At 41.7% G+C, this 25,921-nt stretch overlaps 1 pseudogene; it reads left to right on the top strand.

Annotated features, from left to right (window-relative positions):
• Positions 1-16,970, top strand: part of LOC149983271 (uncharacterized) — a 35,662-nt pseudogene extending 18,692 nt beyond the window's left edge.
• Positions 16,971-25,921: the final 8,951 nt, after the last annotated feature.

Genomic DNA, 25,921 nt, shown 5'->3' on the forward strand with positions numbered 1-25,921 from the left:
ACGGATTGCATTACTGCCTGGTATGGCAACTGCTCGGCCTCCATCCGCAAGGCACTACAGAGGGTAGTGCGTACGGCCCAGTACATCACTGGGGCCAAACTTCCTGCCATCCAGGCCCTCTATACCAGGCGGTGTCAGAGGAAGGCCCTAAAAAATGTAAACGACTCCAGCCACCCTAGTCATAGACTGTTCTCTCTGCTCCCTACATGTACATATTACCTCGACGAACCGGTGCCCCCGCACATTGATTCTGTACCGGTACCCCCTGTAAATAGCCTTGCTATTGTTATTTTACTGCTGCTCTTTAATTATTTGTTACTTTTATTTATATATTTTTGGGGGTATTTTTCTTAAAACTGCATTGTTGGTTAAGGGGTTGTAATTAAGCATTTCACTGTAAGGTCTACACCTGTTGTATTTGGCCCATGTGACAAATACAATTTGATTTGATTTGTTGCTTTGCTATGGTCCCTGGTCGCTGAAGAGAGAGAGAGAATGTGTACCAGTCACAGAGGCACTCGCTGTCATTTTTTTTAACACAGCGCGATCAAGCTCGTCCCAAATCAATTGCAGTCGGGCTCCCTCACAGATACATATGAGGGGGGAGTACAAATCTTACAAGCTTGTTTGGCTGGTCTGTAGCTTATTCTTTAGATGTTTGGGGCTGCTTGTGAAGCATGATCAAAATCAAAGTGACTCTGGACTATCGCACTTGCCAGAGTCTTTAGGATGTCTATAGCTAGGTTTCCATCCAATTGACGACAGATTTTCATGAAAATATTCTAAAATCTGCATAAAAACAATACGCTCATTTCAGAGTTTCTTTGGGAAAATTTGGTGCCAGACAACTGAGCTTGAAGATTTTAATTTATTGGACATTTGAGGAATTTACCGACATCCATATGCCTTAAGATCCAACCTGGCTTCAGATTCGACCTGGCGCAGCAAGCATCATCAATAAACGAGGGATATTGGCCAAATGAGCCACATTTACTTAAAAACAGCCTGTAACAAATCGATGTGTAGCATACGCAAAAAAGAATTGTCCACCTCAAGGTTCAGCTGTCAGAGATTTGAGCACTAATTGCATCAGGGCATTGCATGCTTAGGCATATAGGCTTAGTTGTCCAATGCATGACATTAATATTTTAAACAAATATATATAGCCTATAAATTGGAAAAGAAGCTTAGCCCCAGAGAGACAGAAACTTTTGAATGGAACGTTCAAATCACAGGGCTTTTGCCCCGTTATTCAAATCACATTTTCACTGCAGCCTAGAGTAGAATTTTGTACTGGCTTGAAAACAATAGCGAATTATTAATTGCATTGTGGTGTTGTAGGCTAGTCTAGGTAGGATAATTGTATTGTCCCTAAACAAGATCAATAGGGGAGCTTAACTGTTCTTTCATGTGCAATGGGCTCTCCACTGGCAATCAGCTATCCCTTTTTGTTCTTGTGGATTCATATTTTTTTTACATTTATGCAGCTTTGAATGCTTTCTTGTGTGGTATGATTGCTAATTAGCCTATTGCACATCTGGATAAATGATCCACCTAGCACTATTGTCACTATGAATAGTGAATAAAGGGCAGGATGGACCATTAGACTGGTAGACTATACTGATCTGTAGTATAGTAAACGTTACCACACAGAGAAGCATAGTGCATGAGGGAAGTACCAAAACACCTTGACATAGGGAAAGAGCATGTAAGCAGATAAGGAAATGTGTCTAGGTTGGAAGAAATTATATAGTAAAACCAGAAACTAGCTAATGTAAACCAGGGAGAGAAATGCACTACCCTCCCCTGTGCCCAATTAAAAAAAACACAACCCTCACCAAACCAAAAAAAAGAAAGTTTGAACACCCCTCCCACCCAATCTGTCCCTTAAACTTAAATGCTTTGAAAGCTGACAAAAATGAAATGTTATTTGTGTGTGTGTGTGTGTGTGTGTGTGTTCTGGATTCTGTCGCAGTACATTTCAAGAGTGCTGAATAAGTAGTAATATTTACTTTGTCCGTCTTAGCTTGCTCATTAATGTCTTAATTGAAATTACAGATATCCTCTTGTCCGCTCATCGTTCCCTTATGCCATAGTTTATACATCTCAAATGTCAATTGTCAGAACCACATTTGTTTAAGCAAGTCAGCCATATCAGCTATCAACTAAGGCAGTAAATGAGGCTGAATGAAGTGTGTCGCTGCCACCGTTAGAGTGCAATTCATGCATTGTTTCGTGTTGTGTTGTGTAGTAGCTTTGCTGGCATGATCTAAAAAAAATTATATAGAGTTTGCACCACCAAGATTTACATGCTAAAATCGCCACTGGCCAAAATAGTACAGTAGTCTGAAACTCTGCAGAGGAGTGTGGGACTACTGGTGGGACTACTTGTGGGATTACTGGTGGGACTACTGGTGGGACTACTGAAGTCCATCCAGGAAGCGCTTTGCTGAATACTTTCGGTTGCGGTCGAGATATCAGGATGAGATAGCAGTGTGATAGGTCTGTGTAATATAATATGACAGCTGTCATAAACAAACAAATTGGGCGACTTTAGTCATGCTTTCAGTTAGATTGGAGTTTGTTTTATGGAATAGTTAGACAAATAGCCATTTTGATCTTTAAACTTGTTGCAGAATGGATAGAAAAGGCTATATGCAGAATAAACAGGTATTTTTTGCATCACTCCAACAAACTAGACCATGCCATCTAATCCAACTACTGTTTGGTTAAACTAAACATTGAATTACCACTGCAGAGTGATTTAAAACAATGTTGAAACTACCGGGCGACAAGTCTGGAGTTTTGCCGAGATGCAGTGACTTTTTGTGAACAACGAATTGAAAAGCAATCAAGATTGCCGAACAAACCAACAACCTTCGTCTGTTAGGAATTCTTTGTGATAGTCCTATTATAGCCCTATAATAGCCACTTATTCGCACACTTGTGTGTGTGCGCGTTGGTGTGTTGCAATAGCCTAATCAGTTGAACTTTGTCACGTTTGCCTAATAGGCTTACATTGTTATACATTAATACATTGTTTTGCTTTTCATAGCCTACATACTGTATCCGTTTAGACTTGATTTCTATTTTTAACACATTAGCAGGCAATGATAGGATTTAATTTATGATCATTCATCCATGGATTAGACAGGGCTTGGTAACTGACCATGTCATGAGATGCACCAGTGACTTTGTCTGGGGGAGTAGGGGTTCAATGCATTCCACATGAGGTTACAGTTTCTGGTCTGAATGTAAAATGATGACATTGTAGTCTAGTTTTGGACCTATCCCTTGCCAAACTCACTGGCTCCAGGTCATCTACAAGTCCATGCTAGGTAAATCTCCGCCTTATCTCAGTTCACTGGTCACGATGGCAACACCCACCCGTAGCAAGCGCTCCAGCAGGTGTATCTCACTGATCATCCCTAAAGCCAACACCTCATTTGGCCGCCTTTCGTTCCAGTTCTCTGCTGCCTGTGACTGGAACGAATTGCAAAAATCGCTGAAGTTGGAGACTTTTATCTCCCTCACCAACTTCAAACATCTGCTATCTGAGCAGCTAACCGATCGCTGCAGCTGTACATAGTCTATCGGTAAATAGCCCACCCAATTTAACTACCTCATCCCCATACTGTTTATATTTATTTACTTTTCTGCTCGTTTGCACACCAGTATCTCTACCTGTACATGACCATCTGATCATTTATCACTCCAGTGTTAATCTGCAAAATTGTAATTATTCGCCTACCTCCTCATGCCTTTTGCACACAATGTATATAGACTCTTTTTTTCTACTGTGTTATTGACTTGTTAATTGTTTACTCCATGTTTAACTCTGTGTTGTCTGTTCACACTGCTATGCTTTATCTTGGCCAGGTCACAGTTGTAAATGAGAACTTGTTCTCAACTAGCCTACCTGGTTAAATAAAGGTGAAATAAAAAAATTTAAAAAATAAAATTAGAAGATGACAGCTATACCCCTTTGCTTTCCCATTGAAAGAGGAAATTACAACTGATGGGCAAATGTGGTCATGATATTACTGTTTTTCAGAGAAATTATCGGTGTTCCTGAAAGACTCTGCTGATGTAATTCACAGCATGTTTTATTATATTTTTATTTCACCTTTATTTAACCAGGTAGGCAAGTTGAGAACAAGTTCTCATTTACAACTGCCACCTGGCCAAGATAAAGCAAAGCAGTGGAACACAAACGACAACACAGAGTTACACATGGAATAAACAAACATACAGTCAATAATTCAGAAGAAATATAAAAAAAATCTATATACAGTGTGTGCAAATGAGGTGAGATAAGGGAGGTAAGGCAATAAATAGGCCATAATGGAGAAATGTATGGAGACAACATAGTGACTGCTAATGCTGAGTTGATCCCCTAAACCTGCATGCTTTGGTGCTATTTGGATAGGTGAACTGATGGGAAGCCAGGCCGTCCCAAAAATTTAGTCTCTCTGTGTTTCATAATTTTCCTTCAATTCCCAAGAGGTTGAATGTGTCTCACAGGAGAAAGCATTCGAGCAAAACAGCATCCTTCGGGCTCTCTATTTGTAGGCCATCTATCTGCTGCTGTCTGGTCCAAACAAGTATGCTGCCCGTAGCATTGAAGCGTTGAGTTAAACTGAGCGAGTGTCACGCCCTAACATTAGAGCCTTTTTATTTCTCTATTTGGTTAGGTCGGAGAGTGATTTGGGTGGGCGTTCTAGTTTTTCTATTTTTTTGTTGGCCGGGTATGGTTCCCAATCAGAGGCAGCTGTCTATCGTTGTCTCTGATTGGGGATCATACTTAGGCAGCCGTTTTTCCACCTTTTAGTTTGTGGGATCTTGTTTGTGTGTAGTTGCTTTCTGCACTGCATGTAGCTTTACGCTCGTTTTAGTATTATTATTTTTTTCCGGTGTCATTTAAATAAAAGTAAAATGTATGCTTACCACTCTGCACCTTCTAAAACGCAGTGACAGGGTAGCCTGGTGGTTAGAGCGTTGGACTAGTAACCAAAAGGTTGCAAGTTCAAATTCCCCAGCTGGCAAGGTACAAATCTGTCGTTCTGCCCCTGAACAGACAGTTAACCCACTGTTCCTAGGCCGTCATTGAAAATAAGAATTTGTTCTTAACTGACTTGCCTAGTTAAATAAAGGTAAAATAAAACACGATCGTGACAGCGAGCTCAACTGTGAGGGGAAGCCAGCTTGGATTTTGGCATCACTTCTATCAAATCCCATTGAAAGCATACGTCATTGACATAAAAACTTGAATTGTTGTATCTCATTGTGTTGTTGTCCTCCGGTGGCTGGCTAGCTAAAATTGTCCTTTTCCTAAATTAGAAATGAATGTAGCTAGGGATTTTGACTTGTGGTTTTACTTAATTCTCCGTACTGGCCAATAATTATAATGGTGATTCTGATCCAACCATTAATTCATACATTGTTGTGCCCCTGGCCTGAGAGGATGGAAGATCAATATGTAGCTAACGTTAGATGTAGAAGACTATTGTTAACTAGCTAACGTTGGCCATGAATGCAAGTTAGGCTAGCGAGCAAACATTTTAGCCAGGTAGCATAGGACAACAACAAATAAAAGCGTGTACTGTATGACTGAGTTATAGACCGTTTCGTGACATGAAAGAGAGGAGGATGGCATTGGTGTTTCTCTACAAGTAGGGTGAGTCAACATGAACTCAGAACCATGGACAGCCACATCATGATTTGATGATGTTAAAATGTTGAAGTTTAAATGGTGCTGGAATAGTGGAGGCAGCTCCTGTTTTCTTTGCGACTTGCGGTAACTCTGTGGTTCTAAATCAATAGTTGTTTTGTGGTTCGAAAATGTAGGAAACATTAACTTGCTTGACCATGCTGTAGGGCAGGTTACTGCACATGCAATATGCTTTGTGGACTTCACCAGACAGAGGCTGGGATAAAACAAGGGTGTGGTTGAATTTATTCTGCCACTGTGTCTTATTTTTGTCTTGGCCTTTAGGCCTACACTGCATTCGGAAAATATTCAGACCCCTTGAGACTTTTTCCACATTTTGTTACGTTACAGCCTTATTCTAAAATTGATTAAATAGGTGTTTTTTGGCGTCAATATACACACAATACCTCATAATGACAAAGCAAAAACAGTTTTTGCAAATGTAAAAAATGTAATGGAATATCACATTTACATAAGTATTCAGACCCTTTACTCAGTACTTTGTTGAAGCACCTTTGGCAGCGATTACAGCCTTGAGTGTTCTTGAGTATGATGCTACAAGCTTGGCATACCTGTATTTGGGGAGTTTCTCCCATTCTTCTTTGCAGATCCTCTCAAGCTCTGTCAGATTGGCTGGGGAGCGTCGCTGCACAGCTATTTTCAGGTCTTTCCAGAGATGTTCGATTGGGTTTAGTCCAAGCTCTGGCTGGGCCATTCAAGGACATTCAGAAACTTGTCCTGAAGCCACTCCTGCGTTGTCTTGGCTGTGTGCTTAGGGCCGTTGTCCTGTTGGAAGGTGAACCTCCTTTGCCCCATTCTGAGATCCTGTGCACTCTGGAGCGGGTTTTCATCAAGGATCTCTCTGTACTTGGCTCCGTCCATCTTTCTCCCGATCCTGACTAGTCTCCCAGTCCTTGCCACTGAAAAACATCCCCACAGGATGATGCTGCCACCACCATGCTTTCCCGAAGGGATGGTGCCAGGTTTCCTCCAGACGTGAAGCTTGGCATTCAGGCCAAAGAGTTCAATCTTGGTTTCATCAGACCAGAGAATCTGGTTTCTCGTTGTCTGAGAGTCCTTTAGGTGTCTTTTGGCAAATTCCAAGCGGGCTGTCATGTGCCTTTTACGGAGGAGTGGCTTCCGTCTGGTGACACTACCATAAAGGCCTGATTGGTGGAGTGCTGCAGAGATGCTTGTCCTTCTGGAAGTTTCTCCCATCATCAGATCTTTCAGGGACCATCTGGTTCTTGGTCACCTCCCTGACCAAGGCACTTCTCCCCCGATTGCTCAGTTTGGCCAGGTGGCCAGCTCAAGGGAGAGTCTTGGTGGTTCCAAACTTCTTTCATTTAAGAATGATGGAGGCCACTGTGTTATTGGGGACCTTCAATGCTGCATAAATGTTTGGTTCCCTTCCTCAAGTCTGTGCCTCGACACAATCTTGTCTCAGAGGTCTACGGACAATTCCTTCAACCTCATGGTTTGGTTTTTGCTCTGACATGCTCTGTCAACTGTGGGACATTATATAGACAGGTGTGTGCCTTTCCAAGTCATGTCCAATCCATTGAATTTACCACAGATGGACTCCAATCAAGTTGTAGCAACATCTCAAGGATGATCAATGGAAACAGGATGCACCTGAGCTCAATGTCTAGTCTCATAGCAAAGGGTCTGAATACTTGTGTTTTTTATTTTTAATACATTTGCACAAATTTCTTAAAACCTGTTTTCACTTTGTCATTATGATGTATTGTGTGAGGGACAAAAATAATTGTATCCATTTTAGAATAAGGCTGTAACGTAACAAAATGTGGAAAAAGTCAAGGGGTCTGAATATTTTCTGAACGCACTGTATATATCCATTGAACGCACGGTCACAAGGCATATAAAATAACAGGTTATAGAGAAAACAATTCAATTATCACAACACATAGGGTAAAGCTGCTTCAGGCCTCCACACTATTCCTTATTTAGACCAATAGATGGAGTCATTGTACTGTGTTTCTTTATTTCTCATATACTATGAGCAGCTCCATGATGTTGTCCATTGTATTCTGTGTTTTTTAATTCATGCGAGGAGGCCTGCTTGCTGCTTCTGTCTATCACCAACCTCTTCACAGGAAATTGTCTCGACTCAGGGTCTGACCTCATCAGCAGGTAAAGACTTGGGTAAGACAAGGTGAAAATGTCATTACAAATAGGCATGAATTTAGGCTAGCAGTGTTTCTTTCCTGCACAGTGTTTGTGAAAAGTGATTATAGGGTCTTTCTGCAACGTAAGAACCCTTTAAAACCCCCAGTCACATGCCTTCATGCAGTCTTACTCAAAATACACCGGCAGGACCATACCAGAAATGTATGTTTTGTTCTACCACTTCTTGTGGAGTGTACCCCTTTTTTAAACAGCTGGGGACAGAGCTGGTGTTAGGGCTATTCCTAAACGTGAACCCACAGTGAGATTACAGGCTCGGTACCCTACACTTGCACAGTGAGATTACAGGCTCGGTACCCTACACTGGCACAGTGAGATTACAGGCTCGGTACCCTACACGGGCACAGTGAGATTACAGGCTCGGTACCCTACACTGGCACAGTGAGATTACAGGCTCGGTACCCTACACTGGCACAGTGAGATTACAGGCTCGGTACCCTACACTGGCACAGTGAGATTACAGGCTCGGTACCCTACACTGGCACAGTGAGATTACAGGCTCGGTACCCTACACTGGCACAGTGAGATTACAGGCTCGGTACCCTACACTGGCGCAGTGAGATTACAGACTCGGTACCCTACACGGGCACAGTGAGATTACAGGGTCGGTACCCTACACTGGCACAGTGAGATTACAGGCTCGGTACCCTACACGGGCACAGTGAGATTACAGGCTCGGTACCCTACACTGGCACAGTGAGATTACAGGCTCGGTACACTACACGGGCACAGTGAGATTACAGGCTCGGTACCCTACACGGGCACAGTGAGATTACAGGCTCGGTACCCTACACTGGCACAGTGAGATTATTAATATATGTTCTATTGTCGGATGCACCAGATAGGTGCAGTGAAATGTGTTTTACAGGGTCACCCATAGTAGTACGGCGCCCGTGGAGCAGGGTTAAGTGCCTTGCTCAAGGGAACGACAGATTTGTCACCTTGTTGGCTCAGGTATTTGGTTACGGGCCCAACCGCTAGGCTACCTGTACCCTACAATGGCACGGTGAGATCAGCCTCTGCCACCCATACTGTAGATTTACCCCTCTTAGACATGCTGCTCACACTGGGCCTCAATTTAACACATATTTTAGTCTCACTTCAAAGAATTTCCTGCCCCCTTTGCACATACAGTATATTAATTGATCAGAATGTGACTGTAGACCTTTCAACCCGCTGTCCTTCCCTTACAGGGATCATCTCATCTCTGGCTTCTGCACAACGCTGGAGGCTAAAGACAAGCACATGGACATCATTAAACACAAGCTGGAGTGTGAGAGACAAGGGCGAGTCCATAAACATGTTGTCATAGACACATACCTTGTGATCACATGTAGTGGGTCTTCTCTCCTCACTTTCATTGTCACTGGTTCTCAAAGCTCTATCACTTTCTCTCTTTCTCTCTCTCTCTCTCTCTCTCTCTCTCTCTCTCTCTCTCCCCTCCCCTGTCTCTCTCTCTCTCTCTCTCCTCCCCTGTCTCTCTCTCCCCCCTCTTTCTCTCTCTCTCCCCCTCTCTCTGAATAGCCAATCAGGTGAGTCCACTACATTGCTTGTTATCTCATCTCTCTCTGTCCATTCATGATCTGAGCTCTAGGGGGAGTAGCATGCCCACTTCTCTAAAGAAGTCTGAATGTAAAGGGAACATCATGTCTTTTTCTAGACTTATTATAGCCAATTGGGATCTCCCTGTGGCACGCAGTGACAATTACTTTCTTTCTTTCTAAATTGTTTACAATGATACGTCAGTATTTTCCCATATTCCCCACTTTCTGAAATCAAGCATGAGTATACAGATATCAACTCTATTTGTATTTTCCTTCCCATCCCAATGTATATTATCTCTGATATTAGGAAGGGTATTAATCAAAGCAGGCCTCCTACATCTCAGTCAGTGTTTATGATGCAGTTGCTGAAATGTATGGATTGTGTGATTAAAAATAAGTTATTGAATATTGTCTTACTCCCATCGCCAATTCATTATGGTCCAGTTGATGACGTCCATCTTGGAATAGTGTGACCTCATGCCTCTTTACGCATCAACTACAGCCCATGAGGGGAATTGATTGGGCTTAAATTGATTGACCCTCTTGTGTTTTCTGTGTGAGTGGAAAAAGTAATAGCTTGCATTTGCAATGGCTTAAAGTGTGTGCTCGGATGTTGTGTAATGTCTTTTTCATATTTTTTTAACACTGAGTGAGTGTGTACAGTTAGTACAATCTTTCTCAATTAAAGTTGTATTTTTTATTAGGAAAAACCCTTAGTCAATTGGACCGATGTAAAGATCTCTCCCTGTGTGAGTCCTGACCTGGAGATGTCGTTAATAAGAAGCGGCTTGAGACTTCAACCAGCCAGTGAGGCGCCGACACAACTAAGAGCAAGAAAAAACAATTACAAGTGTTGAGATTAATCAGACACAAACAGGTGATAATAGATGCATATTTAATACTAATAGCTCATGAATATCAATCTGTCGTACAGAGTGAACTGTCAGGGTGGGGAGGGGAGGATGGAGAGAGGGAGGATTGCGAGGGAGAGGAGGATAGAGGAAGGGAGTCGGGAGGGGAGGATGGAGAGGGAGATGATGAATAGAGAGAGGGAGTCGGGAGACGGAGGGGAGGATGGAAAGGGAGAGGGAGAGAGAGTAATAGAGAGATGGAAGAGGGAGAGGTAGGATAGAGCGTGGGAGGATAGAGAGAAGGAGTCGGGAGAGGGAGAGGAGGATAGAGAGTGAGATGGAGGAGAGGATCTAGAGGGAGAGGATGGTGAGAGGGAAAGGTTGGAGAGAGAGGGAGAGGGAGAAGAGGGGAGGAGGAGGAAGGGAGAGGAGAGGAACCCAGCTCCCAGTAGACCTCCCCCTCTCGACAGGTGGATGAATAATGCATACTTACACGCCCAGGTTATGATTGGTAATTGATTGAGGCATAAACACTGATGATGCAGGGCTGGAGTTGGGTGGAGGATGGGGGGGGGGGGGGGGGGGTGTTCGTCATGGGTGGAGGGAGGTTCGTCACGCCCTCCCCTCACCTGAGGAAAAGCAGCCACAACAATAACAATACCAGGAGAGTGAGAGAGAAGGAAAGAGAGAGTGGGAGAGAGAGAGGGGGAGGGAGAGACAGAGAGAAGACAAAAGTGGGTTAGCGAGAGAGAGAGTGAGAGAACGATAGAGTACTTTAACCAAGACCCAGGCAGCCAGCCAGGCATCATAGCCGCAAGGCCTCACCTGGCATCATTAAGGTGGCGGATTAAGATTCCCGAGCTGTCGGAAAGACGTGAGTAATCCTCTCAAATGGAACGAGGGAGTGTGCAGCGGCATTTTAAGCCTGTCCTGTTGTCGCTTGCTGGTGGAATATTAACTCTGAGGTCAGTGAGTCTTACTGTTCTCTACAATGACCTGACTGGGGATGATGTGGCTGAGCTAGTTTCCACTAACACTGTCAGACTATTGCTGGACTCTTTCTTTCCTACTGCACTCATTCACTTAGCCCTGGACTCTTGGACTCTCACACTTCATTCTGGGACCCATAGAAGACTTTATATTCCAGGACAGTTGCTGCATCATCTTTGTGCCAGCCTATGATCAGAGATGGAGTCGAGACAGCAACTGTTGAGATCCAGACCCATCTTTGCCCCATGTTGTGTTTATTTATTTCCCTCAGAACTTTGTGCCCAGAGCCCCGGCCAGGTGGGCCCATATGCTGTCTGCTAATGTGGTTATACATAAAACATCCACATCTGGCCTGCTGCCTGCCTCACTGCCTGGTAGCAGGATGTGATGTCACTGGGAATAAGTACTAGGCCTGGTGAGGGGTTGTAGACCTGTGATACAAGACTGTAGCTCCTCGGCTTCAATCAGCCATCTTTAAATGCCAGGGATCACGAATACAGACATCCTAAATATGTGAGGTCATTTTAGACCATAGAACTAGTGTACACATTGAGGAGATTTTTTTTCCACTCGGTTTTTGATAGTTCATTGGAATAAAATGTAAATGTATCTTCCCAGTCTTCAAATAGTTGTATTAGAATCGTATTAACCCAGATTCTCTGTCCCTGTACCATGATCAGTATTTATTTCAGAGAACAAGGATCAGTATTCATAAAAGGGTTTTGTCTAGCACTCTGCAGAGTGGTGACACGTTAAGCAATGTTTTTCAAAGCTTGTGTGTGTGTGTGTGTGTGTGTGTGTGTGTGTGTGTGTGTGTGTGTGTGTGTGTGTGTGTGTGTGTGTGTGTGTGTGTGTGTGTGTGTGTGTGTGTGTGTGTGTGTGTATGTGGCCATGCTTGAGTGAGTGCGTGTGTGACCTGTAGACATGCTCTCTGCTCTGCTCAGAGAGGAGGCTCTCTATCTCCCACTGGTAAACAGGAAGCAGATTCTCTATAATGACACATCAGTGCCTCTCTGTGATGGACTTAATGCCTTAACAAACCCCCCACTACCTCTAATTGAGTTAATGCAAGAGGGACAGAGGAGAGGAAGAAGGAATTCTTCCTCGGGATTCTCTCTCGGTATTGTGCCAGTCGAACACTAGTCATTAAGAATGATTACTGATTGCATACCAAATGTATGTTGCTATAATTAAATACCTCGGTTTGTTCCTGCCATGTTCATGTCTCTAGGATTTCTAGGAAAAGCAACCACTGATGTTGAGTTAAGGTCAAATTACTGCCCTCACAATGCAATGCCAGTCTCCCTCCAAAGGACACTACTCTGGGAGGCTTCCACATTCCCACGGGTTACGCTGCCATGTACATCAGCCACGCCATCAAAGCGACCTGGAGGTGTTGCAGAGGACTTCCTGCCAGAGAGTTGGGGTGGAAGGTGAGGACTTTACACATAAACTCTTCTCTTATTGCTTTTACAGTAGCATTATTCACTTTTCCTCTCAAACAGTGCATCAAAACAGTGTAGCAAAACAAAAGGGAATGAGCTCTCAGTGGAGGCACGCTCTGGGCCTGAATGTCTTGTCCCTGTCTGTGTACCTCTGTCCATGCCGTTAGCCAGACTGCAGCTGGAGCTAATCATTATTCTCTCTCTCTCACTCGCTCTCTTTTAGAATATAGCCCTTCAATCTCTCTCTCTCTTCTCTAATACCTTCAGAAAATAGCCCTTGTAATGTAAGGATTTTATGCTTTTGCCATGATTGAATGTTGAGATCGAAATTAAAGTTTCCATTATGCTGATGATCACATACTTTTCCTGGGTCAATCGAGCTGCCATCTGGCATTATAGTTTTATAGGAGGAACTTCTATATTGTGAGCTTATCTTGTCCTCTTCTGAAGGATTTAACTTCGAAAGGTGGTCCTCTTTAGCTCAGTTGGTTCTAAGCTGACATATGGAATTGTTTTGAGGTCATACCATGGATCATTTTGCTATTTCATTTAGAATTTTAGGACCCCTTTAGATACAAAAAATATATATATTTAAACGCTATTTGATAAAATATTGAATTTGGCCTTTTACTAATACTTAATAACACATTCATAAATGTCAAAAAAAGAATAAGGTTTTGAAGTGTCTGTCCTATATCTTGGCGATATAAGACAGCTCAGAAAATATATATATGTTTCCACATATTAAACCCCTTATTTTTGTTGGCACAAAATTACCTGTATACTTCCATTCATTTGTATGGGTTTAGACGAGTCACTTATGGGAGTCCTAGAGCAAAACGAAAATCCTGTTTGTGAGAATCTCCCCTTCCCATAATGGGGTCACATTAGTTTGTATCCCCAAATGGTTCGGACGCTACAATCAGAAGTTGGCACATCGACGGTACGGACTTCAGACGACTCTCCTGACACTTAATATTGTAACTACAATGTTGTTGATCTTCAGTTTTTTCCTGTCACAGCCATGCAACTCTAACTGTTAAATGTCACCATTGGCCTCATGGTAAAATCCCTGAGTGGTTTCCTTCCTCTCCGGAAACTGAGTTAGGAAGGACACCTGTATATCTGTAGTGACTTGGTGTATTGATACACCATCTGAAGTGTTATGAATACCTTCACCATGCTCAAATGGAAATTCAATATTTTTTACCAAGGTACCCTTCTTTGCGAGGCATCCTGCCTAAATGACTACCGACCCGTAGCACTCACGTCTATAGCCATGAAGTGCTTTGAAAGTCTGGTCATGACTCACATCAACACCACTATCCGAGAAACCCTAGACCCACTCCAATTTGCATACCGCCCCAACAGATCCACAGGTGATGCAAGTTCTGCTGCACTCCAAACTGCCCTTTCCCACCTGGACAAAAGGAACACCTATGTGAGAATGCTGTTCATTGACTACAGCTTAGCATTCAACACCATAGTGCCCTCCAAAGCTCATCAATAAGCTAAGGACCCTGGGACTAAACACCTCCCTCTGCAACTGGATCCTGGACTTCCTGACGGGCCGCCCCCAGGTGGTAAGGGTAGGTAACAACACACCCACCAAAGAAGTCAAGGGATGTGAGAAACTCCCCAAGTACAGGTGTGCCAAGCTTGTAGCGTCATACCCAAGAGGTTGTAATCACTGTTAAAGCTGCTTCAACAAAGTACTGAGTAAAGGGTCTGAATACTTACGTAAATGTGATATTTCTGTTTTTGTATTTGAATAAATATGCAAAAAGGTCCAAAAAACAGTTATTCCTTTGTCATTATAGGGTATTGTGTGTAGATTGATGAAGGGGAAGAAGGAAGGAAAAACAATTTAATACATTTTAGAATTACAACACAACTGAGTAGCTCAAACCCATTAAGAAGGAAAGAAATTCCACAACTTTTAACAAGGCACACCTGTTAATTGGAATGCATTCCAAGTGACAACCTCATGAAGCTGGCTGAGAGAATGCCAAGAGTATGCAAAGCTGTCATCAAGGCAACCTTGACTACTTTGAAGAATCTGAAATATAAAATATATATTTTTTTGTTTAACACTTTTTTGGTTACTACATGATTCCATATGTGTTATTTCATAGTTTTGATGTCTTCACTATTTTTCTACAATGTAGAACTGGTACTGTATATATATATATATATATATATATATATATATATATATATATATATATATATATATACGCTCCAAACTCTGACATTGCTCCTCCTAATATTATATATTTCTTAATTCCATACCTGTACGTTTAATTGTGAGCATTGTTGTTGTCACGGGTCCCTTCGGAACATTCATCACTCACACCTGTCCCTTATTCCCACTGATTAGTATCGGAATATATGTTCCCTTTGGTTTCCATTGCTGGGTCGATTATTGTTCCCATGTCCTTTGGTGGTGTGAGTACCTATGCGTTGGTGCAGCTGTTATGCTGCGTGCTTTATATATTGTGTATTATGGGTATCGTGTCGTTCAACGAGGTTTACCCTCGCTCTTTTGTTTGGGTACAGCCCAGTGTTTTTGTATACGTGTTTGTTTTGGGTGTATTAAAAACCACTATTGTGTATTCCTGCGCCTGTCTCCAAATGCTTAATATCAGTGTGACAGTTGTGAATTGTTAGATATTATACTCCACTGTTGGAGCTAGGAACACAAGCATTTCTCTACACCCGCAATAACATATGCTAAGTATGTGTATGCGACCAATAACATTTGATTTGATTATTCCTAGCACGCAATGACTTCAGAAAGCTTGACTCCACAAACTTGGATACATTTGCAGTTCGTTTTTGTTGTTTTTTCAGATCATTTTGTGCCCAATACAAATGTATGGTAAATAATGTAGTGCCATTTTGGAGAATATAATAATAATATATAATAATAGATTTTTACATTAATGTTAATTCTACAATGATTACGGATAATCCTGAATTAATCATAAATAATGATCACTGAGAAAGTTACAGAGGGTCAAAGATCATACCTCCAAGACATGCTAACTTAGTATGTCTTGGGGTTATGATCTTTGACCCTCTGAATTTTTATCTCTTATGATTATTCACGATTGATTCAGGATTATCCGTATTCAAGGTAGCAGACACACTAAGTGTTATTCATTTTATAAAGTCATTATTGCTAATCTTTATCAAGGGTGTCAATAATTTTGGACCCCTTTGTATCAGTGGAGGCTGATGAGGGGAGGACAGCTCATAATGTCTGGAACAGAGCTAAATGGAATCCACACTTAGTGTTTGGTGTATTTGATCCCGTTCCACTCCAGCCATTACCATGAGCCCGTCCTCCCGAATTAAGGTGCCAACAACCTATTGTGCACTGTTTATACTGTACAGCGCCTTGCGAAAGTATTCGGCCCCCTTGAACTTTGCGACCTTTTGCCACATTTCAGGCTTCAAACATAAAGATATAAAACTGTTTTTTTTTGTGAAGAATCAACAACAAGTGGGACACAATCATGAAGTGGAACGACATTTATTGGATATTTCAAACTTTTTTAACAAATCAAAAACTGAAAAATTGGGCGTGCAAAATTATTCAAACTTATTCAAACCTTAACAATTGCAGATTGAAAAAATTGGTTCTGTCAAGAGGAAAATCATACCATCCCTAATCATATCCATTCAATATTCTCTCCAATATTTTTCCTCCACATATTTATCTAATTATCTTATGTTGACTCAAATAATAGCAGAACGCTGTCCTTCATTTTCTTTAGATTAATCAGAAGTCCTACAGGGGAGGGGAAATATGAGTCAACAGTGGTAATCTGTTGATTAGCCATGAGTCAACTGTAGCTTCAAATGCCTGGGTGCAGTGAGTGAGTCTCTCTTGTCATTTCTACACTGCGGCAGTTATAGCATAGAGCATGATGCCCATGGCTAATCAACAGAACAGCGTGTAAAAACTCTCTCTTCCTGTCCACTTTCCACACCGGCAGATGGAGGCTTAATTTTCCCTGGAGGGTCCACCACTGCCCACCCCCATCCCAACCCCAACTCCGTGCCGTCCCCAGGCCTCTCTCCTCTCACTGAGCTCTGCTACCACCCCCCCCCCCCCAACCTGTCATCCCCTCTCAGTGGTCCAATTCCCTGCCCCCAGCAGAGGCCGTCACAGCTGGTGATATGGGAACAGGAAGTGAACTGCCACTCACTGTGACCTCATACAGGGCAGCCAGGCCAGGTCTCATCATGCATCAAACCCTGCAGCAGTGGGAAGCATCCGTGGGCTTCCGACTGACAATGAGGCCAGTTTGATTCACTCTCTCCACCTTTCTGTCCTTCTATTATTCTCTCTCTCACCGACCCCCCCTCATCATCATCATCAGAGCACCTACCCTGTTGCTGCTGTATCATTTCATGGTATGAATTTCACACATTATCAGTCACTTATCAGACATTATCACAGTGTTACCACAGAATTTCACTGTAACTCTATCATGACTGTATGACTGAATGTTGTCTCTTACCAGATCCTTGGGCTCTAAGCATTGACAGCCTTATCAACATTATCTCTGATACTCAGTTGTTCTCATGATAGAATAGAGATCGAGATGAATCCCCTAGATATACAGACGCTTGTGAAAGTCTGCACACTCCTTGCACAGTCTTCACATTTTTCTGCCTTAATAGTACATGTAAAAAGGATTATATTATATATATTTTTTCTTACCAATCTACACAACCTACTCCACAATTTCAAAGGGAAAGAAAAATAGTAGAACATTTTCCTAATGAATAATAATACAAAACCAAAGATGTGTTGATTGTGTTTGTCTTCACAACCCAGAGTTAATACTTGGTGGATGCACCTTTGGCAGCAATTACAGCTATAAATCCTTTTGAATAATATTCTACCAACTTTTCACAAATCTTAGGGCAACATATATCCAAATTGCTCAAGCTCAGTAAATTCTGCAGGCAATCATTGACGGACAGCAATATTCAAACCTCTCTGATTTTCAAGCAGATGTAAGTCAGGACTGAGACTAACCCACTCAGGAACGCTCAACACCTCTTGGAAAGCCATTCTGGTGTGTCTTTGGCATTAAAATTTGCGTAATGGTCCCGCTGAAAAATTAAATACTGAGACATCTTTTCCTCTTTTTACCTGGGCTTTGCTCCATTCATATTTATTTTGATTCGGAGAAACTCCCCAGTCCCTGCCAGTAACAAGCATACCCATAACTTGATGCCACCGCAAAACTTGAAAATACAGAAGGCGTCACTCTATCGTGTTGAGTTAGATTTGATGCAAACCTGTTTTTGATTTAGGTCAAACAGTACATTTATTTGATGTTTGTCTTGCGTGTAATGCCTGAACATATATTACAGAGATGTAGAAAATAGTAAAGGGTCTGAATACTTGAAACAGGGTTATAAATGCTTTGTGAAGCCTTAATTGAATATTATTTATTAGGCCTTTATTAAGCAGTGCTTATGCCACCCTTTATAAAGCACAGGTTTATGTCATATTTGACATTGGTGGTTATTTCACACAGTTATGCCACATTTATGAACCCTTTATAAAGCATGACATACGGTTCTAGATGATTTGTAACACGTTAATGTAGTGTTTATGAAGGCGTTATAAACTGCACTTCATTTAAAGTGGGACCAAATGTAATGTGAGAATTGCATTGTGAAAGGCATTTATTTGACATGAACGTGTATTGTAATGTGAAACATGGATTTCTAGGCGAAACACTAAGTTTGGTGAAACTGTACGATTTTGTGTGTTCTTAGTCTATTGAAATTGTGCTTAGCGTTTTCACACAAACTGCCTTTTGGATTATCTGTTTTGAATTTTGTACTAAGAGTTGTGAAAATGTACGACATACTTGTGGAAATTGCACCAAACCGTGTTGACTATAACTTGACATGAACAATTTTTGTAGAATTTGTATCCAATGATAGGTTGTGAGCATGTTAAGAAATATGTCGGTCCTACGGGTAAATCATCAGAAATGGGGGTAATGTAAAGCAGTTGACTGCTATAAAAACGTAGTACGGGGTTTTATGCCATTTCTGCCCCATGTAACATTGTACAAGACCACCTTTTCTTCACGTGACTTGTCAACTGATACATTATCACCTGTCCCTCTGCTTGAAATGTATCAACTTAGTGTATTAATACAATTCAGATAATGATTGGCATATATTGTTACATTCAAACCAGGTATTTCAGCAGTGCATTGTATACTACACTACATGTATATTCCAAATGGTAGAATATATATTGACTCTTACAACTTTGTCCTATTGATGCACACTGGCTGATGGAGAATGATTGGCGTATTATTTACAGCCTCATCCATATTTGGTTTTAACTTCAACCATAAATTTATGTCAAATTGATGCATTTACGAGGTAAAAATATAGAAATGTACAGTGTTCAGCAGTTATCAAATGAAATACATTAACTATGCACATAGTTATCTGTTTTCAGCAGTTTGATTAAGTTCATTGTATTGTTAACAAATTAGAATAGAATTTTGGAAAAGCAGATACATAGATTGAATATGTATCCAAATTGAAAGAGTAATTTGGTGCAGTGAACAAGTGACTTGTGAATTTGTTTGTTGTACTCAGTCAATTGAAAATGTGCTTAGAGTTTTGAAACATCGGTTTTGATTTTTGTGCCGAAGTGCTAAAAAAAAAACATTTGGGGGGGGTGCATTAGAACCCATTTTCATAAACAATAGGGGGGAAATTATATAAATTATATACATTTTTCATAAATGGACTGTTCATTATCTATTACTATTTTTTAAAGCATTGCAAAAACAAGAGGGAAGGACTATGTTTATGTGTAATGTGGATGAGTTCAGAACTACACAGGCTGGTTTTCAATCAGGTTGAGTTTAATGGGAGAGAGTCCATATGCTGCATAGAAAATAAACCAGCTAATAGGGTTTATGTTGTTGATTTTTGTTGTGGTGTTGCTCAAGGGAGGAGATGTACAGTCTGTTGTGCTGTCTGCTTTTCATGCAGCAAAGAAAAAATAGGAAGTAATTCAGCCATTCATTTCCACTTCTCACTGTAGCACTGCACCACCTTCAGGACTGGTAGACTGGAATGTGACGTTTTAGGGAGGACAGTGATGGAGAGATGTGGCTATCAACAATAAACTGCTTAGTACTGCTCTCTCTATCATCACTCCCAGAATAGAGGCAAGCTAATAAACAACCTATTTACAGTGCCTTGCGAAAGTATTCGGCCCCCTTGAACTTTGCGACCTTTTGCCACATTTCAGGCTTCAAACATAAAGATATAAAACTGTATTTTTTTGTGAAGAATCAACAACAAGTGGGACACAATCATGAAGTGGAACGACATTTATTGGATATTTCAAACTTTTTTAACAAATCAAAAACTGAAAAATTGGGCGTGCAAAATTATTCAGCCCCCTTAAGTTAATACTTTGTAGCGCCACCTTTTGCTGTGATTACAGCTGTAAGTCGCTTGGGGTATGTCTCTATCAGTTTTGCACATCGAGAGACTGACATTTTTTCCCATTCCTCCTTGCAAAACAGCTCGAGCTCAGTGAGGTTGGATGGAGAGCATTTGTGAACAGAAGTTTTCAGTTCTTTCCACAGATTCTCGATTGGATTCAGGTCTGGACTTTGACTTGGCCATTCTAACACCAGGATATGTTTATTTTTGAACCATTCCATTGTAGATTTTGCTTTATGTTTTGGATCATTGTCTTGTTGGAAAACAAATCTCTGTCCCAGTCTCAGGTCTTTTGCAGACTCCATCAGGTTTTCTTCCAGAATGGTCCTGTATTTGGCTCCATCCATCTTCCCATCAATTTTAACCATCTTCCCTGTCCCTGCTGAAGAAAAGCAGGCCCAAACCATGATGCTGCCACCACCATGTTTGACAGTGGGGATGGTGTGTTCAGCTGTGTTGCTTTTACGCCAAACATAACGTTTTGCATTGTTGCCAAAAAGTTCCATTTTGGTTTCATCTGACCAGAGCACCTTCTTCCACATGTTTGGTGTGTCTCCCAGGTGGCTTGTGGCAAACTTTAAACAACACTTTTTATGGATATCTTTAAGAAATGGCTTTCTTCTTGCCACTCTTCCATAAAGGCCAGATTTGTGCAATATACGACTGATTGTTGTCCTATGGACAGAGTCTCCCACCTCAGCTGTAGATCTCTGCAGTTCATCCAGAGTGATCATGGGCCTCTTGGCTGCATCTCTGATCAGTCTTCTCCTTGTATGAGCTGAAAGTTTAGAGGGACGGCCAGGTCTTGGTAGATTTGCAGTGGTCTGATACTCCTTCCATTTCAATATTATCGCTTGCACAGTGCTCCTTGGGATGTTTAAAGCTTGGGAAATCTTTTTGTATCCAAATCCGGCTTTAAACTTCTTCACAACAGTATCTCGGACCTGCCTGGTGTGTTCCTTGTTCTTCGTGATGCTCTCTGCGCTTTTAACGGACCTCTGAGACTATCACAGTGCAGGTGCATTTATACGGAGACTTGATTACACACAGGTGGATTGTATTTCTCATCATTAGTCATTTAGGTCAACATTAGATCATTCAGAGATCCTCACTGAACTTCTGGAGAGAGTTTGCTGCACTGAAAGTAAAGGGGCTGAATAATTTTGCACGCCCAATTTTTCAGTTTTTGATTTGTTAAAAAAGTTTGAAATATCCAATAAATGTCGTTCCACTTCATGATTGTGTCCCACTTGTTGTTGATTCTTCACAAAAAAATACAGTTTTATATCTTTATGTTTGAAGCCTGAAATGTGGCAAAAGGTTGCAAAGTTCAAGGGGGCCGAATACTTTCGCAAGGCACTGTATATTTGCTTTTATACTTACAAGACCATCAGGCTTGGTTGACTGAGCTGTTTTGTCGTGTACCTGCCTGTTTTTCCCTAAACCTTTATTTTAGCAGTACATGTGACTGAGATACTTAAAAAAAAAATCATAACATCAGTAGGTGTCCAACGTAACAACAGGTTGGACACAGTCACTCATACAGATATAATGAGCTAGCCTGTCTGCATTCCTGGTTCTTGTAACCCGTTGACTACCTGTGCAATATTGCCATGAGCTCAGAACCACTTTTTTTTTTTTAGCAAACATGGTCCTTCCTGTCTTATCAATTGCTGTGCTGATCAATGGAGAGTTCCTTACCTCTGTCAAATGAATATGTAGCTTAAAGTTATGCTTGTATGTGTATTTATTTTTTGCAATGAAAATGGTGACAGTGCAACAATACACATTTACAATAGGCCTTTATCTACAAATACATACAGCCTAATATACTGGACATATTTATATATAGTAATATGTTATTTTAATAATAGAACACTGTAAAGTCCATTACCCCCTATAAAGAGAATGAATTAGGCTGTTTGAGAAGGTTTGCCATTGAGCCCTCCATTATTGAATGTGAGCTGCAGATCTATGAATGAACCAGGGGGTATTTCTCCCTCTCCCTCTCCCTCTCCCTCTCTCTCTTGCTCTCTCTCGATGTCTCTCTCTCTCTCTCTAGCAGATAACTGTTGTCATGGCAACTGGCCACCTGACTGTGTCTTTACCGATGGGGATTCCCCTATCAAAGGTTCCTCTAGGATTTTTTTTACAGCAGCGGTGGCAAAGGCAGTGGGGGTGGGGTTGGAAGTGCTCTTTGCTGGGGTGGCCCAGCAAATGTTGTAAATGACTACTGTAGCTGGAAACGGCAGATTATTTATGGAATATCTACATAAGCGTACGGAGGCCTATTGTCAGCAACCATCACTCCTATGTTCCAATGGCACATTGTGTTAGCTAATCCAAGTTTATAATTTTTAAAGGCTAATTGATCATTAGAAAAGCCTTTTGAAATTATGTTAGCACAGCTGAAAACTGTTGTCCAGATTAAAGAAGCAATAAATTTGGCCTTAAGACTAGTTGAGTATCTGGAGCATCAGCATTTGTGGATTCGATTACAGGCTCAAAATGGCCAGAAACAAAGAACTTCCTTCTGAAAATCGTCAGTCTGTTCTTGTTCTGAGAAATGAAGGCTATTCTATGCGAGAAATTTGCAAGAAACTGAAGATCTCGTACAACGCTGTGTACTACTCCCTTCATAGAAAAGCGCAAACTGGCTCTAAGCAGAATAGAAAGAGGAGTGGAAGGCCCCGTGTGCAACTGAGCAAGAGGACAAGTACATTGTTAACTAGTTTGAGAAACAGACGCCTCACAAGTCCTCAACTGGCAGCTTCATTATATAGTACCTGCAAAACACCAGTCTCAACGTCAACAGTGAAGAGGCGACTCCGGAATGCGGGCCTTCAAGGCAGAGTTGCAAAGAAAACCCATATCTCAGACTGGCCAATAAAAAGAAAAGATGGGCAAAAGAACACAGACACTGGACAGAGGAAGATTATAAAAAAGTGTTATGGACAGATTAATCTAAGTTTGAGGTGTTCAGATAACAAAGAAGAAAATTTGTGAGATGCAGAAAAAATGAAAAGATGCTGGAGGAATGCTTGACGCCATCTGTCAAGCATGGTGGAGGCATTGTGATGGTCTGGGGGTGCTTTGCTGGTGGTAAAGTGGGAGATTTGTTCAGGGTAAAAGGGATCTTGAAGAAGGAAGGCTATCACTCTATTTTGCGACACCATGTCATACCCTGTGGACGGCGCTTAATTGGAGCCAATTTCCTCCTACAACAGGACAATGACCCAAAGCACAGCTCCAAACTATGCAATAACTATTTAGGGAAGAAGCAGTCAGCTAGTATTCTGTCTATGATGGAGTGGCCAGCACAGTCACCGGATCTCAACCCTATTGAGCTGTTGTTGGTATATCTTGACCATATGGTAAGAAGTGCCCATCAAGCCAATCCAACTTGTGGGGGGTGCTTCAGGAAGCATGGGTGAAATCTCTACCTCAACAACTAGAATGCCAAAGGTCTGCAAGGCTGTAATTGCTGACAATTGAGGAATCTTTGACGAAAGCAAAGTTTGAAGGACACAATTATAATTTCAATTACAAATCATTATGTATAACCTTGTCAATGTCTTGACGATATTTCCTGTTCATTTTGCAACTCATTTCATGTATGTTTTCATGGAAAACGAGGACATTTCTAAGTGACCCCAAACCTTTGAACAGTAGTGTACTGTAGGTCATAGGGTGCCATTTGGGACCCAGCTTCTGAAATATTCATCATGCAAAGAGAAGCTTGGCTTCTGACCAGAGTATTGACTGACTTGATCCTGTGTCTTTTCACCAAATGTTATGGGTCTTACTTTTTAGGAAAGAAAGACAGCTCAGGGGTCATCAGTCTGTGTGATGATAAGTCCCTGTGTCTCTATGCCCTTCACCGCACTGCAGACAGAGCAGCTGTAGAGGATCCTCCCCCACCCCCCCTTCATCAGCTGAGGCAGGGCGGCAGGGGGGCAGGGGGCTGCTCCGCTCTGACTCACTTCTGAATCCTCCCCCTCCCCAGGGTTTCATGGGAGAGAGCAGCATCCCTCTCACAAACACACACTCAGACGTTAACACAAACAGAGACATTCCACACAAGTGCACACACACAAACACACACCAATGGACATTGCATGGATGCAAAGAGACATATCGATAAACAGACATGTAAGAGATATGTAGACTACAGTACTTCAATCATAAGGCTAATACAACATAAGAATGGAGGCACAGCCATAGATTGATTTAAAACCGTTCATTTTATATGAATATGAATCATTGCGGCCACTCCAAAAAACATGATTACATGAATAAAGCATTTTGTCGAGATGTGCTTCTATTTTTTATTTTTTTATTTCACCTTTAAAGCGATAGTGCGTGATTTTCGCAATTTAGGCCCTTTTACTACTTACCCAGAGTTAAATGAACTAATGGATACCAACTTTATGTCTGCATGCAGTTCGATGGAAGTTGCTAACTAAGTGCAATTGCTATCTAGCGTTAGCGCAATTGCTAACAACATGCTAGCTGTTCCTCTAAGCTTCTAGTCATTGTGCTAGTTAGCAATGGTTTGTGAAACTACCTTCAACTTCCTTTGAACTGCAGGTAGAGACATACCAATTCTATCTATGAGTTCAACTGACTCTGGGTAAGTGGGAAAAGTGCTTAGTTACCTAATCTTGCACTGTTACACTGATCAATTTGATGTTATTTTAATGGACAAAAAAATGAGCTTTTCCTTCAAAAACAAGGACATTTCTAAGTGACCCCAAACTTTTGAACGGTAGTGTATCTAGGGCTCTATCTTGGGAACAGGGTGCCATTTTGAATGCAGACAGAGCCTCTCCTGCTCTCCTTATCACCTGCCTCTTCAAATCAATCAACTCGCTCTTTGAGGACCAACATCCTTCCTAGAGCCTCTTCATTTACATAAACCCTTTGAGACTCTAGCGCTTTCATCAACATACGGAGAACAGTAACCCCTAACACCTATAATACAGACTGGGGTTCTTTCCCTCTTGTCCTGATTGCTGTCGCACTCCTCTTCAGGCCTCGTCGTGTTTAATTAATGCAGAAGGAAAAGTAATGCCCCACCTCTTTTTGATGGTGTCCATTGCTCTCTTCCCGTCATTGAGTTCTTCTCTTTCTCTCCTCTGCTTTCTCATCTCTCTCCCCTTTCTCTTCTCTCCTCTCTTAGTTCCTGTCTTTTCTCTCTGTCCTTGTCTCCTCAGTGGACATCAGATGGAGTGAACAAGGTGCTGGGTTTCAGTCAGCTCTGAGGCTGGATCAGCCCTCTAAGCAACACTAATGACTGTCCGGTCCTGTTATAAAATGTCATGCATGGACCACAACCCTGATCTCAGCAGTCAGGAAGGCAGGGTAATCTCACTTCTAGGGCCCACTGACAATAGTACACCACTCAGACTGGAGTAATCATGCTGTAAGGCAAACAATCATTTCTTAGAATGTGGAATCTCTCGAATGTGCTTTAGAAGGTCATTTCCACAAAATCCCATAACTTGCTTGTTGGGACAGAGAAGAATATATAACTCGCAGCTGTGGAAACGTTATCTGTTCTATCATACAGAGGGACTGGAGAGGAGGAGATGCTTGCCCTAGTGTGAAAATAAATTGGCCTGAAGAAGGATGACAGTGAGATGTCCTGCTGCA

Source organism: Oncorhynchus mykiss, chromosome 5 (genome assembly GCF_057628025.1).
Source record: "Oncorhynchus mykiss isolate SJ-2025 chromosome 5, ASM5762802v1, whole genome shotgun sequence".
In the NCBI taxonomy this organism is placed as follows: Eukaryota; Metazoa; Chordata; class Actinopteri; order Salmoniformes; family Salmonidae; genus Oncorhynchus; species Oncorhynchus mykiss.